Below are 13465 nucleotides of genomic sequence, written 5' to 3' on the forward strand. Positions count from 1 at the left end.
CCCGCCAGGCCCCAGACCGGTACCGGACCATGGTCTGTTAGGAACCAGGCCACACAGCAGGGACAGACAGTGAAGCTTTCCCTCCAATACCCTGAGCTTCATCTGTCCTGGCCCGCCCCCGCCACCCCTCGCCTCCCACTTGTTCTTCCACAAAACCAGCCTCTGGTGCCAAAAAGATTGGGGACCGCTGTTCTACGGGACCCACTATAGATATTAAACACTACTCTAAGTGTCAAAACCAGAATGTATTCTACTCCAGAACAAAACAAGTGCAGAAATATAAGAATGTCAATTCTGTCAGGCTGACTGGATCTAAAGAACGACCAGTAGAAACGTTTGCATCTCTGCCGAAGCCAGGTATTTCCTGAATGAGGCAGGCTACATCAGGGATGGTAGAAACGCATTTTTTTCCTTCCCAGAGACCACTTCACCTTTGGTTACCCGTCCTGATTAATTTTCTATTGCTGCTGTTAACAAATTATTACACACTTGGTAGCTCCTAACAGCAAAGATTCATTACCTTCTAATTCTGTAGGTTACACTAGTCCCACTGGGCTAGTTATTTTTAAGGTGCTGACAGGACTGCATTTCTTTCTGGAGACTCTGGGAGAAGCATTTCCTGGCCATCTCAGCTTCTGGAGGCCACTTGGCATTCTTTGGCCTGTGGCCCTCTGTTCCCATCTCCAAAGCCAGCAACATTGTATCTTTCTGACTTTTCTCTGACATGACATTCCTGTGACAACAGCCAGGAAAGGTTCTCTGCTTTCAAGAACTCATAATTAGATCGGTCCACTAGGTAATCCAGGATAATTTTCCCATAATAAGGTCTATCATAACCTTAACCACAGCTTTAAAGTTCCTTTTACCAGTAAAGGGACATACTGCAGGTTCCTTCTGGAGGCTCCAGGTGTGAATCTGGTCCTTGCCTCTTCCAACTTGAAGAGGCTGCTGGCAGCCCCTCACTTAAGGGTTGTAGTCCTCTCTCTCCGGTCTGCTTCTGTTCTTCCCTCTTTTACTACCAACTTAAATTCTGCTTTTATAATGATCTTTGTGTTTGCATACATTTAGTTTACAGAGATAATCCATGATAATCTCATCTCAAAATGCTTAATATAATGACATCTGCAAAACTCACAGTTTTGGAGATTAGAACATAAACATTTAAGGGGCTAGGGGCTGGGGACTCTATTCACCACAGTTTACTCCTGTCTCAAAAATTCACATCCATCCCAAAAAAGTCATCCCATTCAGAGGTGCTCAAGTCCTAGACCATTACAGCGTCAACTTCAAATGCAATATCTTATCTGAATCTCACTCAAAAATGCCAAATCTCACTTAAATCATCTAATTTGGGTATGAGTGAGGATCTATGTGATTACTGAACCACAGTTCCTCTCCATCTGTGAGCCTAGAACCAATTATTTTCTCCCAAATATGAAGGTAGGACAGGCATAGAGTAAGTTACAGATATTCCTGTTCAAAAAATCAAAACGTAATGAGAGAAGGAGGCACCAGTGTCAAGCGACTTAGAAGTTTAGAGAGGTGCACTCTGTTGGGTCTCTGAGTCTAGAAATTGTCTTCTGTGGCTGACAGCACCATCCTCTAGGATTGTGGCTTCCTCTCAGAGTCCTTGACTCTTTTGTGAAACGTGGCACATGTTTGCAGCTGAGGAGTTTTGTCAAGTGTTTTGTCTGGAATTTTGGGAGGTCCGATCATCCATTTCATATATACTATACCTTTTAGAGGGCAATGTCTGTTGGAATAACATCACAAAATGGATCTTCTGTGTATGTTACAGGATTCACTAGACTAGGGGCTCCTCCATATGTTTTTCCCTAAAATAAATAACCCCATCTCTGATTTTTGTTCTGAGATGGCTGAGAGGATCTGTGAGTTACACTCTTAATCTCTTCAAAGAGCCTTTTGTGTGACTGAGTACTCAGGCCTTTTTTTTATCTTTCTTAAGAGGTATTAGCAAAAGTAGTACAGCTACCCTCTTGTCTCTTTCCTTGGATCAGGCTTTCCTGAATCTGTTAATTTTAATGTCTTTTGCCATTTGGGTAGGCTAAGAATTTTCAAGTTTTCAAGTCTTCAAATCCTATTTTCCTTATATCTAACAGTACTTGCTTCAGTTTATCTCCCCTCACGTTTTACTCTAATCTGCAAGAAGGAAGCAGGCTTCGCCTTCCACACTTTGCTTAGACATCTCTTTAGCTAAATATATTATTACTTCCAATTTCTGCTTTCCACATAACTAAGTGCAGGGCACAATTCAGCTAAGCTTTTTGCTACTGTCTATAATCTCTTTTCCTTTAGTTTCCTACAGCATGTTTCCCCACAGCCCTCCGAGCCCTCACTGCAGTACCTTTAATGTCCTTGTTTCTCCTAACAGTCCACTCACAACAACTGAGATATTTTCAGTGGCAATTCTCTACCATGTGACTTCCCTCCTTGGAGCCCTCACTAACAGTGTTAAGGCCGTCTTGGCTTTTTCTGTTATGCTACTAAAATGTCTTCCACCCTCTACTCACTGCCTGGTTTCAAAGCTGCTTCTGTAATTTTATTTATTTTATTTATTTATTGTGGCAGCACCTCACTCCCAGGAATCTAGAAAAGTCTTTTTTTTTGCCTACTTGCTGTCAGTTGGCTTGAATGTGCCAATAAGAGATTCGGAATTCACCTTTCTTGGGGGTGTGTGGTTATTTTAAGGTAGTGGATTTACCTGTACTTGGGGTTTTAATACTAGGAGGGCTCCCGGAAATTCTACAGAGAGAAGTGTAGGTCCCACCACCACAAAGAAATTTTTTTCTGAGTGTCATAAAGTAGAATATGAAGATGATTCCTAAGTCTTCTCCTCAGAATAGGACACCCCGTTTCTTTACACTCATTGAAAACAACTTGGAGGATATATAATCATTCAAAAAGTCAATCTCAGTTCAAAAAGATGACCAGGGATATACTACATTTTCTCAGGAGCAAAATCATCTTCCTAAGAAAATAATCTATTAAATGAGTGTTTTACGTAAAAGAGCTTAGCCCTGTTTTGGAGTAACAAAATGGAAAAAAAAACCCAAACCCTGTAAAATGACGTGAAGTCGTGTTCTTGTTTATTTTTATCAACTGTGTGCACATACAAAACAACTGCCATTTTTGTATATAGTAGTCTTCCAAAACACAGAGATTTACATTAGGAGAAAGAATTCAATATCCAGAAGGGATGAGCAAGATTTACATGAACTATGTAGTATTTTGCTTTACTTAAGAGTCATTTTCCTCATTTCTTTTTACTTCTACAGTCAAAGTAACTTTTAAAATCTATCATCATCTCAAAAGGATTTGTCACAATGACCAGTTAGACAACCATGTGTGAAATCAGTTGTTTTGCATGACATGTAATCAAAAACTTTTCAAGTGTCTGCTTACCAATAAAGAATGTTTTCACAGAAATTCATTGAAAATCCTTTTCAAAATTTCCTTCATTTGCAGTTATTTGAGTGACTTAATAGAATATTTTAAACCTGAGTAACATTTCCTGTGGTGCCTCTTTTTGACGGGCGGAGAAGAAACTGAGTTGTAGCAATGTAATCTCCATTTCCCATTACTGCTTGTGTTTTTATTCTACCAAAATAAAGGTGCAAATTTTTCTCAACATTTTGCCACAATAGATTTCTGAAAACCTTGTCACAGCCTATGTTGTTGATAAAGTGCATCATGTTTTCCCTTTGAATTTTTGTCCCTGATCAGTAATGCAAAAAAATTCAGTGATTTGAAGATCTGATTGGCTTTTTTGAGAAATTCATGGATCGGGCAGCATCTCATCTAAGAAATAGAGAGGAGCTCCAAAGGGTACAGAAAGGGGAAGGTATTTAAAGGCAAGACAAAGAAGTCAAAACAAGGTTATTTCAGGTCAAGGCAATGTACCTATGGGGGGCAGATGGAGTCTACGTGGTAGATTACTTCATCTGCCTGTGAACAAAAGGAAGGGCTGTGTAATAAACCTGGCAAGCTCAGGAGGTCACATGGCACACCTGACAAGCTCAGTGACCAAAAGTAACCACACAGGGTGCTCTGAGCACAAATTCTGGACTCAGCAGGTCATAGCCGGTAGTTAACCGCCCAGGCCTGTTTCTTAGCAAAGGTCAATCTTTACCTTTGCCATGTGAGCCCTTTCCATTGTTCTTATGAATCTAAAATAACATACCTTAGATATGTCAAAGTAGTTTCCTTTTACAGGCTTCTCGGGGCACAAACCCACCAGAGTGAGAACACAGAACCCCTTGTCTTGTTCCCCAAATGCCATCTGTGTGTGCTGTAAATGTTAGTTATTAACTATCTAGCATCCACCTATGTAGAAGAAAGAAATACATAGAAGAAAGAAATACGTGTTTCCCCATTTTGCTTTTTATCCAGTCCTAGAGATTTCCCTGCTTTGCTTTCTCCAGTGTCATTAATGTGTCACCAATGGACTCCATGTACCTTCCTTAATGTTTTTTTCTTTGATTTTAAATGCATAAAAGAAACTGCAGAACTATAGTTCTCTGAAGCATTTTCTCAATATGTTGAGATCTTGCTTGCAGGCATATCCTCAAAATTTGGCTCAAATAAACCTTTTGTAAAATTCTTCTATAGGTTTCAATGTTCTGTTATCTATATTCCTTTGAGGAATGGAAAGGCCTATGTGGCAGATTACTTTATAGATGGTGACCAAAAAATTCACCCTGACCAGTTCCTATTGCATTCCTGAGCAAAGTGTAACTGCAGTTAGCTTAGGTATTAAGTCTTGCTTTGCTTAGCACAAGTGATTCCATTTGGAGCTTGTCATTTCATTTTAACAGCGGTTTGGGCTTGTTCTAATGTTAACAGATTTTATCATTGTTATCCTAGAATCAGAAATGGTAAAACGTATAGTTTTTAGTTTTCTATGAGAATTTATGTTGATTAACAAGTAACAATAATACAAATATTCAGAATAATAATAGTACAAATATTCAAATATCAGTAGGCTTAAAAGTGAAAGCATGAACGGAGTTCAAAAGCATAGTTGAGTTCAAGTGGAGTCCTTTCAGGAGCATGGACTTCTAAGTTGGGCTTGGGCTTTTGAACATAGTAGGAGGTAGGATGAAGTAACATCTTATAGAAAGAAATGTTCATCCTTTCAACAAGTCAATGTTAGATTTAACATTTCCCAAGGTGAGGTGGTCATTTTTATTAATGTGGTACAACTATATGCAAATAACTTTTACATACGCATGATACAAAATAAGTGGTGATAACATCAAAGCTAGGAGGTCTTTTTCCCCTTGAAAAGCTATTTTAAGTATTTATAGTGTAAGTAAATATTACTATTTGAAATATTCTATACATAGGTGTTCTAGGGCGACAGGAACTTATTTTCCTGGCACTGGAACCCTGGGCTGGAGGGCCTGGTATGGGACTGGGACTCCTTGCTCCCAAGATATCCCTCCCAAATTTTTATCCACTATGCATGGGTGAGGGACTAGCCTATTCCATGTGTGTGCCCCTCCTACCAGACTGGGTGGATGTGGTTTCTTTAATTCTGCAGTTGTGAGACTTCCATTCGTCTTGCTTTCTGATAGCTCTGAGTGCTGGTTGTTCTATATTTTAGTTATAATTTTGATGTAGTTGTGCAAAGAGGCAAGCCACGTCTGCCTATGCTGCCATCTTGACCAGAAGTTCTGGTGTCTTATCCTCATCTCCTAATATGGAGACAGTCTTTCCTGTTCCTCCCTCCTATCATATTCCAAAACAATGTAGTAATGCAATTAATGTCCTTTATTTGAGGGGAAATAAAATCCATGGATTGGTGAGTAAGGGGGGAGATACAGTGCCTCACAAACAGTGGAGCAAGGGATTGGGTGCAAGAATGAGTTTTATAAAGGCAACCCCTAACAGGCTGTGACTGGCTAGAAGGGCAAGGATTTCCTTATAAAGATAGTAAGTCCTGTTTTCTAGGGCAAGGTGAGCTAATTAAAACTGAGTTGGAGGATTGTGATTGGTGTAGGTTAGGTTTCCTTGACAGGTGATTCCCATAAATGCAGCTGACTTAGGTTTAGATTTGTCACGTGGGGCAGCCTCCATTTTTTGAGTCCAAATATATGAATTAACTTTATCACCCCAAATTCTCAGAATGAGTTTATGAGAGCAGGGATTTTTCTTATCCACTACAGTTTCCTTAGAGCCTAGAATATTATCTTAAATGTAGGAACCACTCAGTAAATGGTTAACAAGTAATAAATCAGTGAATTAAGAATGGGGCCCTCTGAACATTGGAATATATGCATTGAAGGTTTAAAAATGAGAAATTCAGAATAGTGCCAACAGTTAATAATGGTGACAGGAAACACTTATACATTCTGACTGGGTTTCAAAGGAAGGGTAGAGACGTGTTGTGGACGTAGCAGCTTGGCTCATTCCCAGGCGTGGGAGCCCCTGTACTTGTAAGTGAATGGTCTGGGCAGCTCCCCAGGGTAGAACAGGGGTGAAGAGGGCTAAGGAATGTCCTCCTGGGAAGCTAACAGTATGTGAAACACCTAGGTATGTCTGAATCCAGCAGTAGGTAGGTGTTGTGATTCTAGAAATTTAGAGTTAAGGGAGAAGACTGTTCTATGGAGACAATGAAAACCACTCAACCTGGTAAGTTCTATTTGATTACTCCGAAAAGTATGCTGGTTACTTGTCATGTAATCTGATTGCTTATAATAAGAATTTTCTCACAGATTTTATCTTTATATGAGGGTTAAAATACTGTGAGCCTTATAATAGCTATTATTTGATGTATTTTATTAATTACACATAATTTAAAATTATTAGCCATTGATGTTTTATTTTAGAATGTAATACTGCAACGTCATTTATTTACTTTAATGCTGATAAGCCCCACAAAGTGAAAGTTGATTTAATGAAATTTAATCACAATAAATTGGAAGTGTGCTAAAACATGTGTAAACACTTTTATAAACTAAAAAGCTACAGAAAGATGATACTAGATGCTTTCATCATATATCACTTTAAAATCACACTAGTTTGAGGAGATGTTGACTTTGGCAAAATTCTCAAGTTGGCTGAACTTAGAAAGAAAATACTCATTAGTCATTAGACATTGTTCTTGTTCTCTAAATTAATTCCATTACCCAATCTTCCACGCAAGCAAAAAAGGCAGAAATGACCTGGAGTTACTGATTTCCAAATAACCTTTTAAACAGACAAGGGTATCTGCAAACATCTATGAGTTTCAATGTTCTTATTTTTCAGAAGGGTAATGATGTTTTACAATTCTCCTACTAGCAGCCTTTTATATATGTTAAAATACTCAACTAGTCTTACTTGATATGCATAGGTTTCTTTTTAAAAACATATTATAAGTACAAATCTTAAGTATATTTGTCATTAAAAATGGCACCAAAGCTTATCATTATAGGCAATCAGGCGTTCTCTATGTGCAGTCTTGAATAAGAAATTACTTTTAATGCAGCACTTTACTCACAGACATTGTAGTCCATTAGTTTTAGACATAATGAAAATAGCAAAGAGGCTAGATGTAATTCCATAAATGCCATGGCATATGTTCATTTGGTCTAGTCTCCTCAGGTGCACAGGACCACTGATGATTCACAAACTGTGTTTATTTTTTCTTTTTCTAAATTATTTTTAAATAAGATATTTAAAATTTAATAGTTAAAATAAAATCATAATAGGTGTTTGCATTCCTAGGTTATTTTTTAACTTTATTTTTATCGTGGGCACTATTACTATGTCCCCAACTCCCCTCTATCCCCCTGCTGCCCACCTCCACCCAGTCCCAACCCCCCTTCCCTCTGGCCATCACCACGCTGCTGTCTGTGTCTATGGGTCATGCATATATGTTCTTTGGCTAATCTCTTCACCTTCTTTCATCCAGTACCCCCTCTACTCTTCCCTCTGACAGCTGTCAGTCTGTTCCATGTATCCATGCCCCTATTTCTATTTTGTTCACTGGTTTATTTTGTTCATTAGATTCCAAATTAAGAAACAGAATATGGTACTTGTCTTTCTCTGACTGGTTTATTTCACTTAGCATAATAACCTCAGGGTCCATCCATGTGTCACAAAAGATAGGATTTCCTTCTTTTTTATGGCCATGTAGTATTCCATTGTGTAGATGCACCACAGCGGTTTTATCTACACATTTACTGATGGGCACTTGGGCTGTTTCCAGATCTAGGCTATTGTAAATAATGTTGCTATGAATATAGGGGTGCATAAGTCTTTCAAATTAGTGTTTCAGGTTTCTTAGGATATATTCCCAGAAGTGGAATTGCTGGTTCATGAGGCAGTTCCATTTCTAATTTTTTGAGAAAACTCGATACTGTTTTCCACAGTGGCTGCACTAGCCTGCATTCCCACCAACAGTGCACAAGAGTTCCCTTTTCTTTGCATCCTCCACAGCACTTGTTGTTTGTTGAGTTACTGATGACAGCCATTCTGACAGAATTGAGGTGACATCTCATTGTGGTTTTAATTTGCATCTCTCTGATGGCTAATGATGTTGAGCATTTTTTCGTATGTCTCTTGGCCCTCCGTATGTCCTCTTTGGAGAACTGTCTAATCAGGGCCTTTGCACACTTTTTAATTGGACTGTTTGTCTTCCTGGGGTTGAGATGTATAAGTTTTTATGTACTTTTAAAATTAACCACTGATTAGATGTATCATTGGCAAATATATTCTCCTATACTGTGGATTGCTGTTTTATTTTGTTGATTGTTTCTTTTGCTGTGCAAAAGCTTTTTAGTTTGATAGTTTTATGTATTTATTTATTTATTTTCCTTTGTTTCCCTCGCCCTAGGAAACATATCAGCAAAAACATTGCTATGAGAGAAGTCTGAGATTTTACTGCCTATGTTTTCTTCTAGGACTTTTATAGTTTCGCAACTTACATTTAAGTCTTTTATCCATTTTGAGTTTATTGTTGTGTACGGTGTAAGTTAGTGGTTTAGTTTCATTTTTTGCATGTATCTGCCCAGTTTTTCTAACACCATTTATTGAAGAGTCTGTCTTTACTCCATTGCATGCTCTTGCTTTCTTTGTCAAATATTAATTGCTCGTAAAGCATGGGTTCATTTCTAGGCTCTCTTAACTATTGCATTGATCTTTATACCTGATCTTGTGCCAGTACCAGGCTGTTTTGGTAACAATGGCCTTGTAGAATAGTTTGATATCAGGTATTGTGATCCCTCCAATCTTCTACAACAGTCCAGGATGCATGTAAGATGAGAAAAAGTGCATTTTCACCTGCCAATATGTATATATAGAGGGGACTGACATGAAGTAACTGTGAATGAAGTAATGTTTTTTCATGTCATCATCTGGCAATAAATGCTTCAGGTCACAAGCCCTGTTAATTTTTACAAAGATCAAGAACCTAGTGATAGTAAAACAAAATTTCTAGTTACCTTTGAGAAGTTAACATTAGGACATCAGTGTATGGGAATTTGGTTACCTATCATCTCCACCAGAGGGTGTGTGGGCCCAGGCAAAAAATTCACGTCATTATCTTTCCCTTAGCTGGTTTAGTAAAGTGAAGGAAGAGAATAAAAATTATTTGTTCAAATAAGAGCTAGGAATTACCCAGACATCAAGACCATTTAGCACTGCTTTTTCTCTCATCCTACAAAATGGATAAGGAACACTTGGCTAAAAAATTAGCACTTTCAAAAATATAACAATGTTAAATTCTAAAAATATTGGTAATGTCAACGTACTCTAGGTTTTAGGGTTTGTTCAGTGTGATGTTGCCCATTAAACATTGTTCAGTTGTTTATCACTTTGATGTATGGCCCAATGATGAACACTCTCCCTGGAATGAATTTAGAATGCCCCACTAGTGTCTCAACTCCCTCGATCATGCAGATTTCTCCATTTTGATGCATTGCCACAAAATTACTCCTTCCCTCTTTTTCCTTTTTTTTTTAAATGCTAAATTTTGATTACTTATACTTCAATTCTTGGATCTTTTATATCTTTGCAGTCACCACTTCTCACCATGATGAATTCTACCTTAATCTTTACCTTTCCCTCTTCCAAAACTGTGCATGCAACTTTACAATCACTAGGTCCACTAATAGAGGCATGAGTAGCAGGATTGTAAAGTGAAAATAAAGCAACTGGCATAAAAGTTGGATGCCCTAAATTCCTTATCACGCTTCTACCACCAACTCTGCAGATCCAAATTTTCTCATCTCCAGAACAAGGAGATTAGAACATGGTCCTTCAGTTCTTAATTCTGATTCTTTTTTCACCAAGTTAAGCACTAACCAACATAACATGCCTGAAGGTGTTATGGTGGAGTTAGAGATGGACAAAAGACACAATTCATTGGAAACCACTGAATAAATCCAGAGAATATATAATTTTTGTTGTTTATTCTCTTCCTTTTGGGTTGGTTTTCTGGGGATATTTACTGGTAAGAAAATTTGAGAATTCTTATTGAAAATATTTTCAATCTAGTACTATCTGTGGAATAGCTGGTAAAGGATAGCATTAACAAATAGGTTACTCAGAGAAACTTTTGCAGGCAATACAATTTTCTTAGGCACAAATCTATTTAACAAAGTAGGTGGGTACCTTCATATAATAGTGTTGTTATTTTTAAAGTATTTAGTAGAATATTTAATGATGTGAAAAAAAATTCATGATAAGGGCAAATTTGCCCTGGCCAGATAGCTCAGTTGGTTAGAGCCTCATCCCAATACACCAAGGTTGTGGGTTTGATCTCTAGTCAGGGCACATACACAAATCAACCAATGAATGCAAAAAAACATTGAACAACAAATTAATGGAGTCTAGTTGTTTTTTTTTAAACCCTGATTACTATTTCCAAACCAAATTTGGTCTTTTATAATTCCTCACTAAAAGTAACCAGGGAGCTGGCCTGTGACCCAAAGGTTGCTGGTTTGATTACCAGCCAGGGCACATGTCTGGGTTGCAGGCCAGGTCCCCAAGCTGGTGGCATGCAAGGGCCAACCAGTTGATACACATCAATGTTTCCATCTCTTACTCCCTTCCCCTCTCTCTGAAAATAAGTAAGTTAAATCTTAAAAAAAAAAAAAAAAAAAAAGTAACCAGGGGTCTTTGAGGAAATGGCTGATTCCAGATTTTGGAAAGGGAAATACAAGATAAGCATAGATTATCTTGTGACTGAAAGTAAAGGTGGTTTCAAAGACCAGTGGAATCAGGGCAAAGGGCACAAAAGCCAGGTTGAAGTAGCTCCCACTAGCCTAATTTGGCACCATTTCAGCATCAAGATGATAGTTAAAGGAAATCAAGTCTATGAAAATGTTTAAGTCCTTCATGACTCTCAAAGGAGTCATTAAAATCTCTTTGTCACCATTTGAGGAAGCCATTAACTGCTCCTTATTTTGAAAACTGGTAAGTAGAGGGAAGTATGTATTTATCCTGCCTTTTTATTAAGCCCTATACTTCTGAGTAACCAATAGCCCTGGTTGATAAATGAAAGCTATACTTTAGAGAAAAATGCCAGCTAATAAACATAGATGATGATAGAAATATAAAATCAACATTTTGCAGTCCCTCATAAAATTATTGACTCAGGCAAGGATTATCAATTGGTGTTAATATTATTAGTGGATTGCACTCTCATCACAGGAGGGGAATCATAACTGTATAGTGAAAGAGGAGAAATGAGGCAGTGCACAATGCCATCCTCCTAATTCACCGGCCAAACCTAGCGCCCCTAGTGGTAGAACAACCAAGTATGAGGCATCTCCTGCTGGGCTACCTGTGGTGCATACATATCACCTACAATGTACTCAACTAAAACATTTCACGTAAATCTATCAAGTCTTTAGGTGTAACTTTCAGGTCACAGGAAATACATAGAAGAATAAGTTAAGGTTGCCACAAAAAAAGCAATCTGACAAATCTGGAAGAAAAACATTTACACGACAGATCGGTGTCATGAAAAGAAGAGACTCTTCTAGATTATAAGAGAAGTAAGGAATGCAACTAGACTAGTGTGACTTGGACTAGATCCTGATTTGGAAAGACCAGCTGTAAATGACATTTTGAGGGCAACTGGTAAAATACAGACTGGATATATTGAGAATAATGATTAATTTTGTGAAGTGTGATAATGTTTTTAGGTATGTAGAAAAATATTCTTTTTTAATGTATATTAAAGTCAAATCCTCAAAAAATTTTAATGCTTATTAACACACAATTTTAAGGGTAGAAGAGTCTAAGCTTTGGAGACAGGCCTGGGTTTCACCATTCACCAGCTAGTCAAGGTATTAAAACTCTTAGTTACCCAATTACATTGACCAAAATTGGATACAAAGGTAATGGGAATTATATGAAATCATGTGTAATATAACAACTAACTACTTCACTTTTCCCATTAACCTCCAGATGGTTGACTTATTTTCTTCTATTCTAAATTTTTAAAATAACTTTTCTTTGTTCCTTGCTTTTTTAGGCTTTCTCTTGATTTCATTCTTATTTCCATTCCCGATTCTTCAATTTTCTCTGTGTATGATGAGAACTCAGTGGGAAATTTCCTTTGTTATCTCTGTGCCACTGAGTACTCTGATTACATAATTATTCACTTCTCTTAGGTCTTTTTGTCACTGAGAAGTCAACGATCCCTGCAACTCCATCACTCCATCACTCTGTGACTCTTCATTTAGAATATTATCTTTTCTTCTTTTTTTTAATTTTCAACTATAGTTGACATTCAATATCATAGTACTTTCAGGTGTACAGTGTAGTGGTTAGACACTTACATAACTTGTGAAGTAATTCCCCCAATAAGTCTAGTACCCACCTGGAATCGTACATAAATTACAATATTATTGGCTATATTCCTTATGCTGTAATTTACATCCTTGTGACCATTTTGTAATGTTAATCTGTACTTCTTAATCCCTTCTTTCTCACACAGTCCCTCAACTCCCAACAACCTTTTTTCTTACTGACTCTTCATAATTTCCTTCAGCTCTTTATTTCCTAAAATAATCTTGTCTGTTTTACTCTCATCAGTCCTGTCCCTCTCTTCCTTTCCTCCTCCCCTCATCAAAGAGATATAAGGGGGAACAGTTTCTCTCCTTGGATATTTCTCCACTTCTCATGTCTTCATATTCCCTTTTACCTCGCTTCCTTAGTGGGGTTTGAGTCAAAGTCTGCCTCTGAAGTGCTTTGTTTAAACATCTGAATTGCCTGTGCTGTCTACTCTCCAATTCTCTCCTCAATTTGGGCTCCGACTTCTGTCACTCCCCCTCCCCACTGTCAGAAACAGCCACGATGAGCTCTTCTTCAGCCTCTTCTTCCTTGATGACCTCCATGTGTCTCATTGTGATCTCTTATCTTCAAATTTTCCAGTTGCTCATGATTGTGATTAAGATCTGATCTCATCTATGTTAATGTACATTTAAGTGGCTTTCTTACTTTTCCA

Source organism: Pteronotus mesoamericanus, unplaced genomic scaffold, assembly GCF_021234165.1.
Source record: "Pteronotus mesoamericanus isolate MK-2021 breed Mesoamerican mustached bat unplaced genomic scaffold, CSHL_Meso_final scaffold_174, whole genome shotgun sequence".
Lineage (NCBI taxonomy): Eukaryota > Metazoa > Chordata > Mammalia > Chiroptera > Mormoopidae > Pteronotus > Pteronotus mesoamericanus.